Genomic DNA, 12,784 nt, shown 5'->3' on the forward strand with positions numbered 1-12,784 from the left:
CATGCTGAAAACATGTTCATCTTTATGGCTAGTTTGTTCAGCAATAAGGTTTTGTCGGTCATTTATCGTGATTTCGCACCCGTAAAACATTGCTGTGACGACACGATCCATCAAAAAACCATGCAAAAAACCCATAGACGCTCGGCTTCACTGGACTCAATAGAGCATCACAGTCCCGCCCACAGGAGTTTCCGGAAGTAAGAATTCAATGCAATTTCTCCATTGACAATTCGGGTATAAGCCATAAAAACTTAACTGCACATGGTAGACTCAAAACCAGCTACGGCTGTACTAAGCGATTGTATATGGTCATATAGAGGGCGAAAATTCAAGGGGCACTAACCTTGTTTTGAAATAAATGTCTTTTAATCGTGATGTCTTGGATAAGTACTTCATTACCCACAATCCTGAACAATCCCATAGTGATGCCTCTGATTGGTGGAAAGGCCGTTATGATCATAGTTTGAAACTTTATCAGCGAAAATTATTGACAAAGATGGCGGAGTCTTTTACTTATGAAGCTAAATTTGTCTCAATAATATTTGTATATGCGCAGAGGGGGATCCACAAATATTTCATGATTTGCATGTGTGTTTTGATATCTACAAATAAAAAAAATCATATTTGTAACTCGTATATTGATTTTTACAAATATAGATGTGCATTTGTATGAAATCTCGACCTTATTAGTGATTGATCTAGAGCCTATCTTATGTGCTGTGTTTAAGCAGGCCGTGAACAAAGGGTTAACTTATAGCCTACAGGTAGAAAAAAGAAAAAATGGTGATAATATAACGTTAGCTAAGTTAGTTTGCCTGCTAGTGTAGCCAGTTGCATTCTCGCTCTGTCTGTCTCCTCCTGCTTACCTTACACACTGGTCTCTAACGAAGGGGGCGGGGTAGGCATGTAGCTATCCATTCATTCAGATCCTGGTATTAGGCCATGGTATAAAGGTGCCTAGTAGGTCGGACTGTCTTCTTCTCTGTCTCTCGCTCGGTTTGTCCCTGGGTTTCACGCAGGAGCCAATCGCCAGGTATGTTGCAATTTCGCTGCATTGGTTAAGCTATTTATGCCTAGTTCTAATACTTTACTCTTTCCATCTGTAGCTCTGCATCTCCCTTACTCTGCCGTGGCTGTATGGAACCTGACCTGTCTAGCATTAGATAACTCTCCCCTGCAGGTATGCATTTCCAAATATTTATTATCTCCCTTTATTAGCCTTACGGAGTCTTAATTGCTCTTTTGTTTATGTATGCTTGCAGCTTATGACGACGGCACGGCCTGTCTGTTTTAAGCGTTCTTTAGGCCTACTGGCTAATCCGTGACTAAGTGTTTGGTATGTATGAAACCGGAATGTTGTAGCTTTTGGTGTGGCATTTGAGACACTGATACACTCTAAGTGTTTACTATTTATGTTACAGGTAGCATGGCTTCGTCAAGTTTGCTTGTTTAGTGTGGTCACGCTGCTGTCTTGTCCATAGCATTAGTTTTTTATTTATTTTTGTGTTTACGTCATCACAGCTCCTCCGTGTCGCGGTAGCTGACCTGTTTGTGTTGCTCTTTGCTTGATTGGGATTTCCCAGGCGGGTTTGTTTGGTTTGTTTTTTTTGTTTGTTTGTTTGCTGGTCTGTTTTGCTTTTGCCTTAGTGTGTGTGTGATCGTGTTTTCTGAGTTTGTAGTGTGTCTGCATGCCTAGCTTTTATCCCAGCGAGGATTATTTCCCTGGCTCAAAAGCTTTACATCTTTAATTGGTATAACCTACATGCTGGTGTTTGTGGTTGCTGTGCTCCTTTTTGATCAGTTTATGTGTTGGCAGGCCTGTGGGTTAGCTTCGGCGGGGGGTAGCTAGTCACCTGGTGGCGGGCTTGTGAACTTCACTTTGGAGTGTACTATGGAATATCGGTGGTGGCTTGCTGTGACAATGGTGTAACACTTTTCTGCAGTGAGTGCACGTGTGGACACCTTCCTTGATAGTCTGCTTCCCCCCCATCCAGGTAAGCCCCGCCTGCCAGTATAATTTTCTGTTTTATTTTGGTGTGTGCAACATTCCCAGCTGATGTGTTAGAATTGCTTGTGCTATTTAACTCATGTCATGCATCCTACACGACAGTAAAAAGATACAATAAGAACACTAAAATAAAGTATATTTTTATGTTTCTAACCCCTGCCAGTTATTTTCAGTTTCAGCAACAGATCACACCACACTCCCCCCTCCCTCTCCCCAACAGTGCTTTCAATAAACGGACATTTGATTTGATTGGAATTCACGTGTCTGCCTTTTTGTATTTGAACCTGTGCATATTGATGACTAAACTGGGTTCAGGATACCTGGTGTATTGTTCTAGAGTCCCTGGGCATTAGGTCCAGGGTGGCGTAGTCGACACAAACAATCTCCACTATTGATCCGGTCACACTAGCTAGCTTATCAGTAGGCTATACAGTCTCTCAATGGGAATTTATGTGATCTATTTACCAGTGCAATAGCTACTTCTGTCTAAATAATAGGCCTATTTACCTCTCCTTATTCAGTGTAAACTTGGAAAAAGATCAATTGGGCCTTTCACACGGTCAGTTTTTGCAGTTCATTACAGAGTAAAAAAAAACTCATAAAACCGTCAGTTTGTAATGTAGGCCTACAAGAAATGTGGTAGCACAGTGGTTAGAGGAGTGATCTCTGACCCCAAGGAATGTTGGTTCAAATCCAGGCTCAGCACAACGTTTCATATATACTTCCAATTCTATGAGCCCACCTGAACAGCTGTTTTAACGTTGGCAGCTTTTTTTTTTTTTTACTCGGTAATGAACTGCAAGAACTGACTGTGAAAGGTTGCTAGGAAACTATAAAGAAACTCAAAGATCGTAATTATTGATTTCGCTTGCAAACTGACTGTTTTATGAGTTTACTAAACAAAGATTATGGAAATTAAACACCACTTTTCCATTAAAAAAGCTTGTAAAAGGGATATCTAGGTTCGCTAGCTCTGTGTTATGAGCAAAGAATCTTTGGTTATGAGTCCCATAGAACAACACTGCCTTCTACTGGATTAGAAAGTGTCAGCAGGCTACTTGTGGATCTGGGTTAACCTGACCCTAGCCAGATGAATGTCGTTCCGCTTAGCTCCGCCTAGCTTCCCTCACATCCATCTGGGACCTCTTCCATTGAGGGTGATTTCTCCAACCAACTTCATGGTTTAGCCAATCAGGACGCATGGCGGGAGTTTCATAGATGTGACCTAGCGTAGAAGCGACTGTGAGTCTGTTATTAACGTCACCGGTTGGCTTCGATGTGAGTGGTTGAAGTAGCACGTCAATAGATGACTGACAAGTGGCTTATTCAATCATATGCAAGCATTTTTTGATTAGGCCCAGCCTTCTGAAGCAACACTTCAATGGATCGATTCCAGATGGATGAGTGGAGCTAGGCGGAGCGAAATTCATCTGGCTATTGCCAGGTTAGATCTGGGTGGCTTCTCTGCGCAAAGTTTGTCTCAAAAACGTGATCCACAAATGCTGATCCACAAATGCGAAAACGAAAACTGTGTGTGCTGGTGATCCACAAATGCAAAATTAGATTTCACAAAGGCAATTTTCAGTTTTACAAATGCCATTTCATTTACAAATACACATCTACAATTGTGAAAACCAATTTACAAGTTACAAATAAGATTTTTTAATTTGTGGACGTCAAAACACGAATGCAAGTCAAGAAATATTTGTGGATGTCATCATCTAGATTGCGATTTCTGTGTGCCAGTGAATTAAAGTAGGCCTATTTACGTGTGGATTTGTGTGACTTTCATGTGAAGAACGTCTCAAAAACACGTAACTTTGGAAAGCGAAGAATGCGTGTGCTGGTGATCCACAAATGCACTCACATTTCACAAATGAAATTTTCGGTTTTACAAATGGCATTTTATTTACAAATGCACATCTATATTTGTAAAAATCAATATACGAGTTACAAATATGTTTTTTTTTTTAATTTGTAGATATCAAAACACACATGCAAATCAAGAAATATTTGTGGATCCCCCTCTGCGCATATACAAATATTATTGAGACAAATTTAGCTCCATATTTACTGCCTATGGCGAAAATCTTTAATGTGAATAAAAACTTTCTAGACGAACATTGGTACTTGTATCAACAAGGACTGTGGTTTATATATCACACGAACTTAGTCAGGGCCAATACACCATCAAGTAGAACACTGAATGCTAGTTTAAACACTTAACTTTTCAGGTAGCCGATAGGCTAATCATTAGCCTTTCAGACATTAGAATGTCATTATAATGCTGCTAACAGTAATATAATGTTTTAGTGACCTTGTTGTTTCTATGAACATGAATTGTTGTTTATAGGAAACATCAACTTAGTCGAGGCATAAAAAGCCCTGTATCTCATTAAATACTTCAACTTTTGAACTAGCTAGCTAGCTGATAGCACATGCAAGCTGGATGCTACCACCGGCTAGCAGCTAGACACTGTAGTAAAATGGTTAGCAAACCGTCCATGCCCCTGTGAATATTTCACTGTTTCAAGGACGAAATCAAGAGTGTCCAAAGGGGTGAAAACCACTTTAAATCGGGTCACATTATTGACTGTTGTGTGTCCGAGGGTTAGCTTGTGGGTTTAGTAAGGGCCAGCATGAGGGACAAGACCTACAAAGTTGTGTGGTGAGTTTTGTAGGGAGGTTGGTAATGCTAGTTAACATTAGCTAGGCTACTGTAGCCTTCATACTGTACGAGTCATATCATCAATCATTAACCTAGAAATACTTCTTCGTACATTTAATGAACATTTTGCGTAATAATTCACAGCAAACTGAATTCACCTTATTCCGCGCGCATGGGGGCGCTAGCTTTGCCCACATTGTCTCCGAACTTCCGATTGAGCAGTACATCCATTGCGATACATTGAGATAGCAGAGCTCCATCGAGATGACTGGCATCATATATTAAGGGTCATCCTAAAGTTAGGAACGTTTATTTAGGATTTTGGTGACTTAAAACATTTCTGTTATACAGCTTTCCTATCTGAAGTTAGGAAAAAACTGACTTTGGATCGGCTGTTCTGTAAGTTAGCCTCTCTATCCTCTTCTGCCGTGTTATCCCAATGAAGCTAACTAGACGTAGCTAGCCGACCGGAAGTTTAAAGACAAAGACAACGTGGGATTTTAAAAAATGGGCGGGGCTGAATAAGGTGAATATGGTGGTCCAAGAGCAGACCATGCACCGGTCCATGCATCAGGATGGCAGTCAGATATGAAGCACTGCACAATGTTGCTAACGTTAACCGCTTTCACACACACACACGATATAAAATACACGATGGTAAATATAACATTCAATACCAAAACACAATTATTTGCACGATTACTCCTGAAATAACTGCTATTAACTGCACATTCACTATATAAAAATCACTGTTTGGAGGAAAGGGTTCGCGTGCTGTCGCCGGTTGGAAATGATTTCGCGCTGGTTCGTGCATTGCTTATATATTATTCAGTGAGGCGCGGTGGTTTATGGGATGAGTAGTTCCTTCGCTCGGAAATGGAAAAAATGTACACAGTCTTGTACCTTTGACTTTTTTTGGACTTTCTCTTTGTTTTTTCACTCGAAATGATATGTTGTATGCTTATGAGTTACGCTGTAGCTGATTAGCCTAAGACATGCTCTAAAACTCTTTAGATACGGATTTTTCCAAAACGTCAATGGGAGAAATTAATGGGAAATTTACTTCCGGAAACTAAGCTCTCTCGGAGGAGGGGCGGGACTGTGACGCTCTATGGCACTTACAGAGTGGGCTGATCCAAAGCAGAGCCCGTCTACGGAGAGCCTCCCCACTCTCTATTAATCCCATACAAACCGAATTTGGCTGCAGTTCACCAGAGTTCACCTAGATGGCGATCGTGGGCGAGTCCAAAATACATGGGGTCCTATGGAGCGACATGGCTAAATTTATTGTTTTCACCTATTTAACAACTGAAACCCTCAGATTGTATTTTATTTTTCGCAAAATGGATATGGAATGCATGTCTTCGCCAAAAATGACAAAATACGATGTTATATTAATAATGCAAATGAACAGCAAACTTTGAAATATAGTCTGATATGAGATGTTGTTATCATTGAGACAACAGGGGTATACAATAAAATCCGATTGTAGCTTACAGCAGCCGACTATTTAGGTTAAGTTTATAGCCACCAAGCGTCTTTTGCCTCACGGCTGCGCGCGCATCTTGTTATGTTGGTAAACGGGAAACCCGTATATACCAACGTTTTATGGGCACTCATCGGGCACAGTCTTTGGGTCGAACTGCGCGTGCACAAGGCTTCACGACACCAATCTTGCTCCAGCGGCGAGATCACAACACATGATTGGCACGATGTCTTCACAACACACCATATGATTGGCTCAATGTATCCACATCACACCACATGATTGGCTCAATGTATTCACATCACACCACATGATTGGCTCAATGTATTCACATGTCGACGTTTTGCCGAGGAAGCGGTGGGATATGTGTAGACAACGGCCATATTGGCGTGACAAACTAGCCCCATGCTAGTGTCTCCACATTAGAAAGTCTCTGGCTGGTCTACATTCTCTGTCTCAGTGCAGAAAAGCTACACGTTTATTGGACAAGCGCCACAAAATCGTCATTTCCAGGGAAGCCCGGCGTCTCTGGGAGTGAATGGGACAGTGGGATGGCCTGGACGCCGAGCTTCTGTATGATGATTGAAGGAACCGTCATAGAGGCTGGACTCTTTTTGATTGACAGCATATGTCGCTGTCGAAGTTCAAGGGATGCGTTAACGTTAGTGTTGACAGGTGAAGTCGAGAGGTAAGGCAAGTTGCAGCTCAAATTCTCATAATTTGGGAGTAATACAGTCGGTTTCTATTTGTCTTTGTAAATAGCATACTGTAAATAAAACCGTAATGTGGAGTTACAGAGTTTGTGACTTGCTTTTGTTTCAGTTGTGTATTTAGGCTAAGTTAGGTAGTGCGCTATATAATGGTGTAGGCTACATGATGCCATGCCAACTCTATAGACCCTTTCAACAAGGTAAACAAAAACAATGCTTGAACGTTCTATTTGGGCCCCAATCTACTTCCTCTGCATTAAGATAACATATGGAATGTTAAAAAGGAAGTCTTGTGGGGCCAACTATGATGCTGATAATGGAACTCTCTTGAAAGGGTCCATAGAGTGGTGAAGTCCCGCCCCTTCCGTTTGCCTCCATGGGACCTATCTTTCAAAAAAATTTGAACGGCAGTCTATGGCGAAAAATAAATTATTTTCTGGTCCCGGTTGACTTGTGCCTTGAATTACCCATATGATGTTTGTCAATTTTAAAGACAATTTTTAATGTAAAGACATTTGCAGTTTGTTTCGTAACTATTGAATTACAACATTGTGAAAGATCGTAATTCCAACGACTACAAACCCATCAGTCGCGCTAGTGACGTTCATTCTAAGCTCATTCACAGTCACACTAGATTGTACAAGCATACCAGCAACAGGTCTTAATTGGGCTTTCCTTGCCGAAGAAAATACCATGAGTCAGAGGATTAAACACATCAGGTAAGTTGTATTCGTCCATAGACTGTACATTACATACTGTTAAGTGACATAGCAGGCAGCAAGATGCAACCGTTAACTAACATAACAGCTCTTATCGTTTCATTACGTTGGTGACGTACATCGAGACGAGAGATGTAGTCCACTGAGTGGATTCGCACAAAACCAACATAACTTTTGAAGTCTATCGAACAACAGTACTTTCTTGACGTGAAAAATTATCTTTTAAATTCACACACATCATATGTGAAATTTGTGGCACAATTCAAACTGGACCAAAAAATAATTGTTATCTCTCCATTAACTCCCGTTCATAATTTTTTGAAAGATAGGTCCCATGGACCGGAAGTAGAAGGGGTGGGACTTCACCACTCTATAGCCTACTGTTTGGCCTATTCTGGGTTTTGGGATAATTTTTCCCCTCAAAGAACAACATAGCACCTTAATAATATTAATTTAATAATTGACCAGTTTTATCAGAGCTTCCCCTGTTTCGAAGAGCAGCAATCGCCACTGATCACACGCTATTCTATTTTTCTTTTTCTTGTTCAGACAGAAAGTTTTTTTGGTCTCCCACAGTGAGAACAATCTCGGTTCCGTCCCTGAACCGCCACTCCATGTCTAATTATGTTAATACGATTTAGGTGAGAACCGCAGCGTGCACTTAAATAATGCGTTTTCAGGGGCTTTGAGGGGGTGGTCAGATTGCCTCTCATGGAGTCGGCACATCTGGAGTGCCTCAAGATTATTGTTCAAAATACAGGTAGCAGTTGAATTGAATTTAGTGAGTCAGTCATCTGTCTCTCTTCATTTTCTTACGTGGGTTGAGACAAAGGAAAGCAAACAGCACTGTGCTAGCAAGGGAATGCAATTTCTCTTCAATTTGACGCCCAATTGAAAACCCATTGAAAGGACACATAATGGTAAAATGTTTCGCTGGAATGTGTTTATCAAGTGGCATATGGCTGCAGGCTTTGGGATGATGGTTTGGCATGTAACAACATTATTATTTCAATGTCTCTACTGCTGCACCCCTAGCTCCAGCAGCATAAACAAATCCACCATGCTTTCCCTTTTATGGGGTTGTACATACTGTAGCATGTACTATACCATGCAATAGTGAGAGTTCCATATAGGTACACAGGCAATTTGTGGCTATATGAAGGATGGTGTGTGTGTACATGCCTCGCTGGCAAATCTGCCCTTGAAATGATTTCTGCCCAGGTCCCAGACACCAGAGGTCCACAGAGCTGTGGCTTACAAAACTGAGGTTTTGAAAGCCTGATCCCTGCTTCCTTGAGTGGATCAAACAATGAGTTTAGCCAGGTTAGTGTGTGTGTGTGTGTGTAAGCTTAGCTTGACTTTCTGTAGAAGTTTGTTTGTCTTCTTCGTCCAACTATGTGGCTCTTTGTGACTATTCTTGTTTTGCAGACAGGCAGGAGCACCTCTCAGCAGCTGGCCACAGGGGAGTAAGGCTACTTGGTGTACGACAACACAAAGGCCTGTCTGCACAGCCCTGTCATCAGGTCAGGGATGAGGATCCAGGTCAAGGACCTTGTCATAAGGTGGTATGTTAGAGAGGGTGATGATGAGACAGGATTGCTCTGCTCTATGATCAAAAGGATATGTGCACCAGGGAGAACATGATGGAATACTTTGCTGCAACAGCTTACATCAGATGAGCTCACAATGAACACAAACACGTCACATTATGAATGTTTGAAGTACCGTGCCATTTATATGAATTAAAAAAACCCATCATGCTCCCTCTCAGCTGAAGGCGCAGTCGTCTGATCCCTGAGAAAAACATGATTCTGACATGGCAACCCAGTTTCATATTTAGAAACGAGCAATTAGAGCACGCCACTTCTCTCCTCTGTCTTATCATGTACTGTGTGTTGGAGCTGTGCTACCTCAAGGGGCTTTGAAAACAGACGTCTGTCACATCTACCTCTCTGTCTGGCGTGACTCATGCTCAAATAATTGTTCTCCTTTTGTGCAACTCTATTTTCTTCACAATGTTCTCATATTTATTTGAAAGATTGCACAGTCAGGCCCATTTTTTTCCCAGTAATAGCACATTTAAGCCCCATAAGGACTCTTCACTCAATGGCGCTTGTAAAAAGTAGGACTCTCTCTCTCCCTCCCTCACTCTTTCTCTTTCTCTCTCTCTCTCTCTCTCTATATATATATATATATATATATATCTCTTTCATTCTTTCTCTTTCTACCTAGCTGGCATTTCTTCTTTTTTGTATTTTGCATTTCTACTTCTCCACCCATTGACTCAAATTTTTTCGGGACATAATAGCCAGAAGGTGTATTTCAGCCGTAGTCGTCTCCTCTAATGGCCCCCCCCCCCCGCCCCCCTCATACCCTAAAAATACAATACCCCTGTTGCGTGAGGCGCTCGGGAAGACGTCAGAGCCCTAGAGAGCACTAGCATCTAGTGTCACATTTCCACTCGGCTGCTTTGCCAGACTGCCCTGCTGAACAACTGGGAGCCATATTGCACCTTGCACTTACCAGAGATGCTATCTCTTCCTCCGTTGCTCCTTTTTCTCTCCCTCTCTCCCTCTCTCCTGCGTCTCTCTGTTCCTTTTCATGTTCTATGGCTTCCCAACAGTGCACTGACGTTGCTGCTCCACTTTGAGTGCCGTCAATCATCATCACATTTGCATTACACACACACTCACACACACACACACACACAGCACAGAATGTCCAAGGACTTGCTCTTATCCCTCCGTGCTTCGACATATTTAACATTTAACACCTAAAACACTGTATGCGCATATCCTCCTATCAGCGGCACTGAGCAGTAGTCAGGGCAACATGCTCCTCACATGTTGCATAACGACATGAAAGATCTCCCAAGGTGACTGCAGCCATGACACAGGAGGGGGGGGGGGGGGTTGTATGAGGCTTGTTTTAGCCTGGCCCCAAGCCTCAGCTAGCAACGCATGGCTGCATGGATGAATGAGTGCTAGTTTATTTGCACAGGTGCCCTCAAGCAAAATTGACTCATTCATTTATTTCCTCTAGCAACCCCCCCCCCCCCCCCCCCCCCCTAAATTCCCCAGCCCAGCACTCTTTCTCCCCAGAGTCCTACAGATAGATAGATAGATAGATAGATAGATATTTTATTGATCCCCAGGGGAAATTCAATTCAACTCCCATGACCCCCCCCCCCCCCCCCCAGATGGCATGATAGAATTCATAATTACGAAGAAGAGCTTACACTTCCCCCCTGGAGGACTGCTGAAGGCTTGGTTACCACACCAGAAGCCTCATGTCACCTTTTCAGACAACACGTTGGTCTGAGAGGTACCAGGAAGATGACCTAAGGTGTGAGAAGTGACCACTGACACACTGTGGTTAATGGAAAGCACAGTGTGTGAGTCAGTTGGGCTTGGTTTTTCGTTGGCTATAGTAGCTTCAGTAAGCTTGAACTGAGAGCTCTACACAGCTGCTTTGAAATGTGAAAACAAAAGTACTGAGGAGTACTTCCTTACTCTTCCTTTCTATCTTCTCTTGCCTCATCACATACACACACACACATACACACATAGACAAACAAGCAGAGAGAAAGAGAGAGAGCAGATTATCAGATGGAGCATTTCAAATCAAAATGAGATATTCTCACTGATAATGACTGCACGGATAAACACTGGCTTTGGGAGGCCCTTGGATGGTGTAATGGGTGTGTGTGCATGTGTGTCTTGATGTCTGACCACTATCACCCCCAAAAACTTCTCTGCCCATTCTTAAACCTGCACAGCCATCCCTGAAATATGGTGCACACACACAGGCACACAGACATCAGTCAGAGTCAGAGAAACTCTAATCCTTTGGATCATGTTCCCCCGGGGACAATGAGAACTCATCATTATTTTCATGACATCCCAAGAACTGTGGAAAAGCTCTCAGTCTGAGCTGGATGATTGACAGGCAGGGGGCAGACTCGAGAGAACTCTATTTGGAGGGAGAGCTAAAGAGATGCTCTATAATTGGACAACTCTAATGAAGGAACCATACAACCTGTGCTCCTGTGTACCGTCATATACTTCTGTGCTGACCTGGCTGATCAGCACATAGTGCTGATAGTGTACTTCATGTGTCTTTCTGTATGTCTGTATTCATATTCCTGTACTACAGTATACTGCATGTAAATCAGTGGTGAGTATGGAAATGTTTGTGTATGAGCATCACACATATGAGTCATGCAGACACGTGTTTCTGAATGGCAACTAGATAGATCAGTCATGGGTTTGATTCCCACTGAGGACGTTTACTATTGAAATTAAATGCATCGCCTCCACAGTAGGTCCCTCTGGATAAGAGAGTGTGCTCAGTGCCTACATGTAAATATTTGTGTGTTTCTTAACTGGTGGGTCGGGACCCAAAAGTGGGTCATGAAACCATTCGGGCTGGGTCGTGGAGCTTGTGGATTAAAAAAAAAAAAAAAAGCAATTTTAAGTGCTACTTTATCAGATCTAATATTTGACCTTTATTTTAATAGACTTTATTTGTATATCAGTCGTTGCCATGGACATAGCCTATGTTAATGTGACAGGTCATGTTAGACATCAGTTTAGAGGTATACGCAAGTAGGCTATGGATTCATTTAAATTGAGGACAAAATGGGACAGAAACCCCAGTGTGTGGTGTGCAGTGAATTGCTGGCACATGAGAGCATGAAACCATCAAAACCAAAATGCCACATGGAAACAAAGCACCCCTGTCAAAGACAAACCTGTCGAGTACTTTGAAAGGGGACATCAGGAGTTGAAGACTTCACAAATGTAATGCCAAACATTAGTATGCTCCAAACAAGTAGACCTGCAGGTAGGCCTACTGTGCGTGTCTTACCCTGTAGTTCACCGTATCTGTTGGTTTGAACACTAAACAAATATATGGGTCGCGACTAAATGAACATCGGAAACTGTGGGTCCCAAAGCCAGACCAGTTAAGAACCATTGCATTAATGCATGTACATATGTGTCTGCACCCTTATACAGTATTCATATATCCCCAGGAGCCTTGTGTAAGTGGCCCCTATGGGTTTGTTGAATGGTGGAGGGTGGTGCAGGTTGCTGGTGGATGTATTGCAGGTTATTGGAGGGCATTTTGTTGGAATGCTGTGGAGCCGGTCTGGGGTTGAGTGGCTCAGTTCCCCATCCGCTCCACCCTCCA

At 42.4% G+C, this 12,784-nt stretch overlaps 1 long non-coding RNA gene across 1 annotated transcript; it reads left to right on the plus strand.

Moving 5' to 3' along the window:
- Positions 1 to 565: 565 nt before the first annotated feature.
- Positions 566 to 2,263, plus strand: LOC121697697. Its single transcript, XR_006026519.1, has 3 exons — positions 566 to 1,033; positions 1,107 to 1,180; positions 1,263 to 2,263. It is a non-coding gene; the product is annotated as an uncharacterized LOC121697697 (long non-coding RNA).
- Positions 2,264 to 12,784: the final 10,521 nt, after the last annotated feature.

Source organism: Alosa sapidissima, chromosome 22 (assembly GCF_018492685.1).
Source record: "Alosa sapidissima isolate fAloSap1 chromosome 22, fAloSap1.pri, whole genome shotgun sequence".
Taxonomy (NCBI): Eukaryota; Metazoa; Chordata; class Actinopteri; order Clupeiformes; family Clupeidae; genus Alosa; species Alosa sapidissima.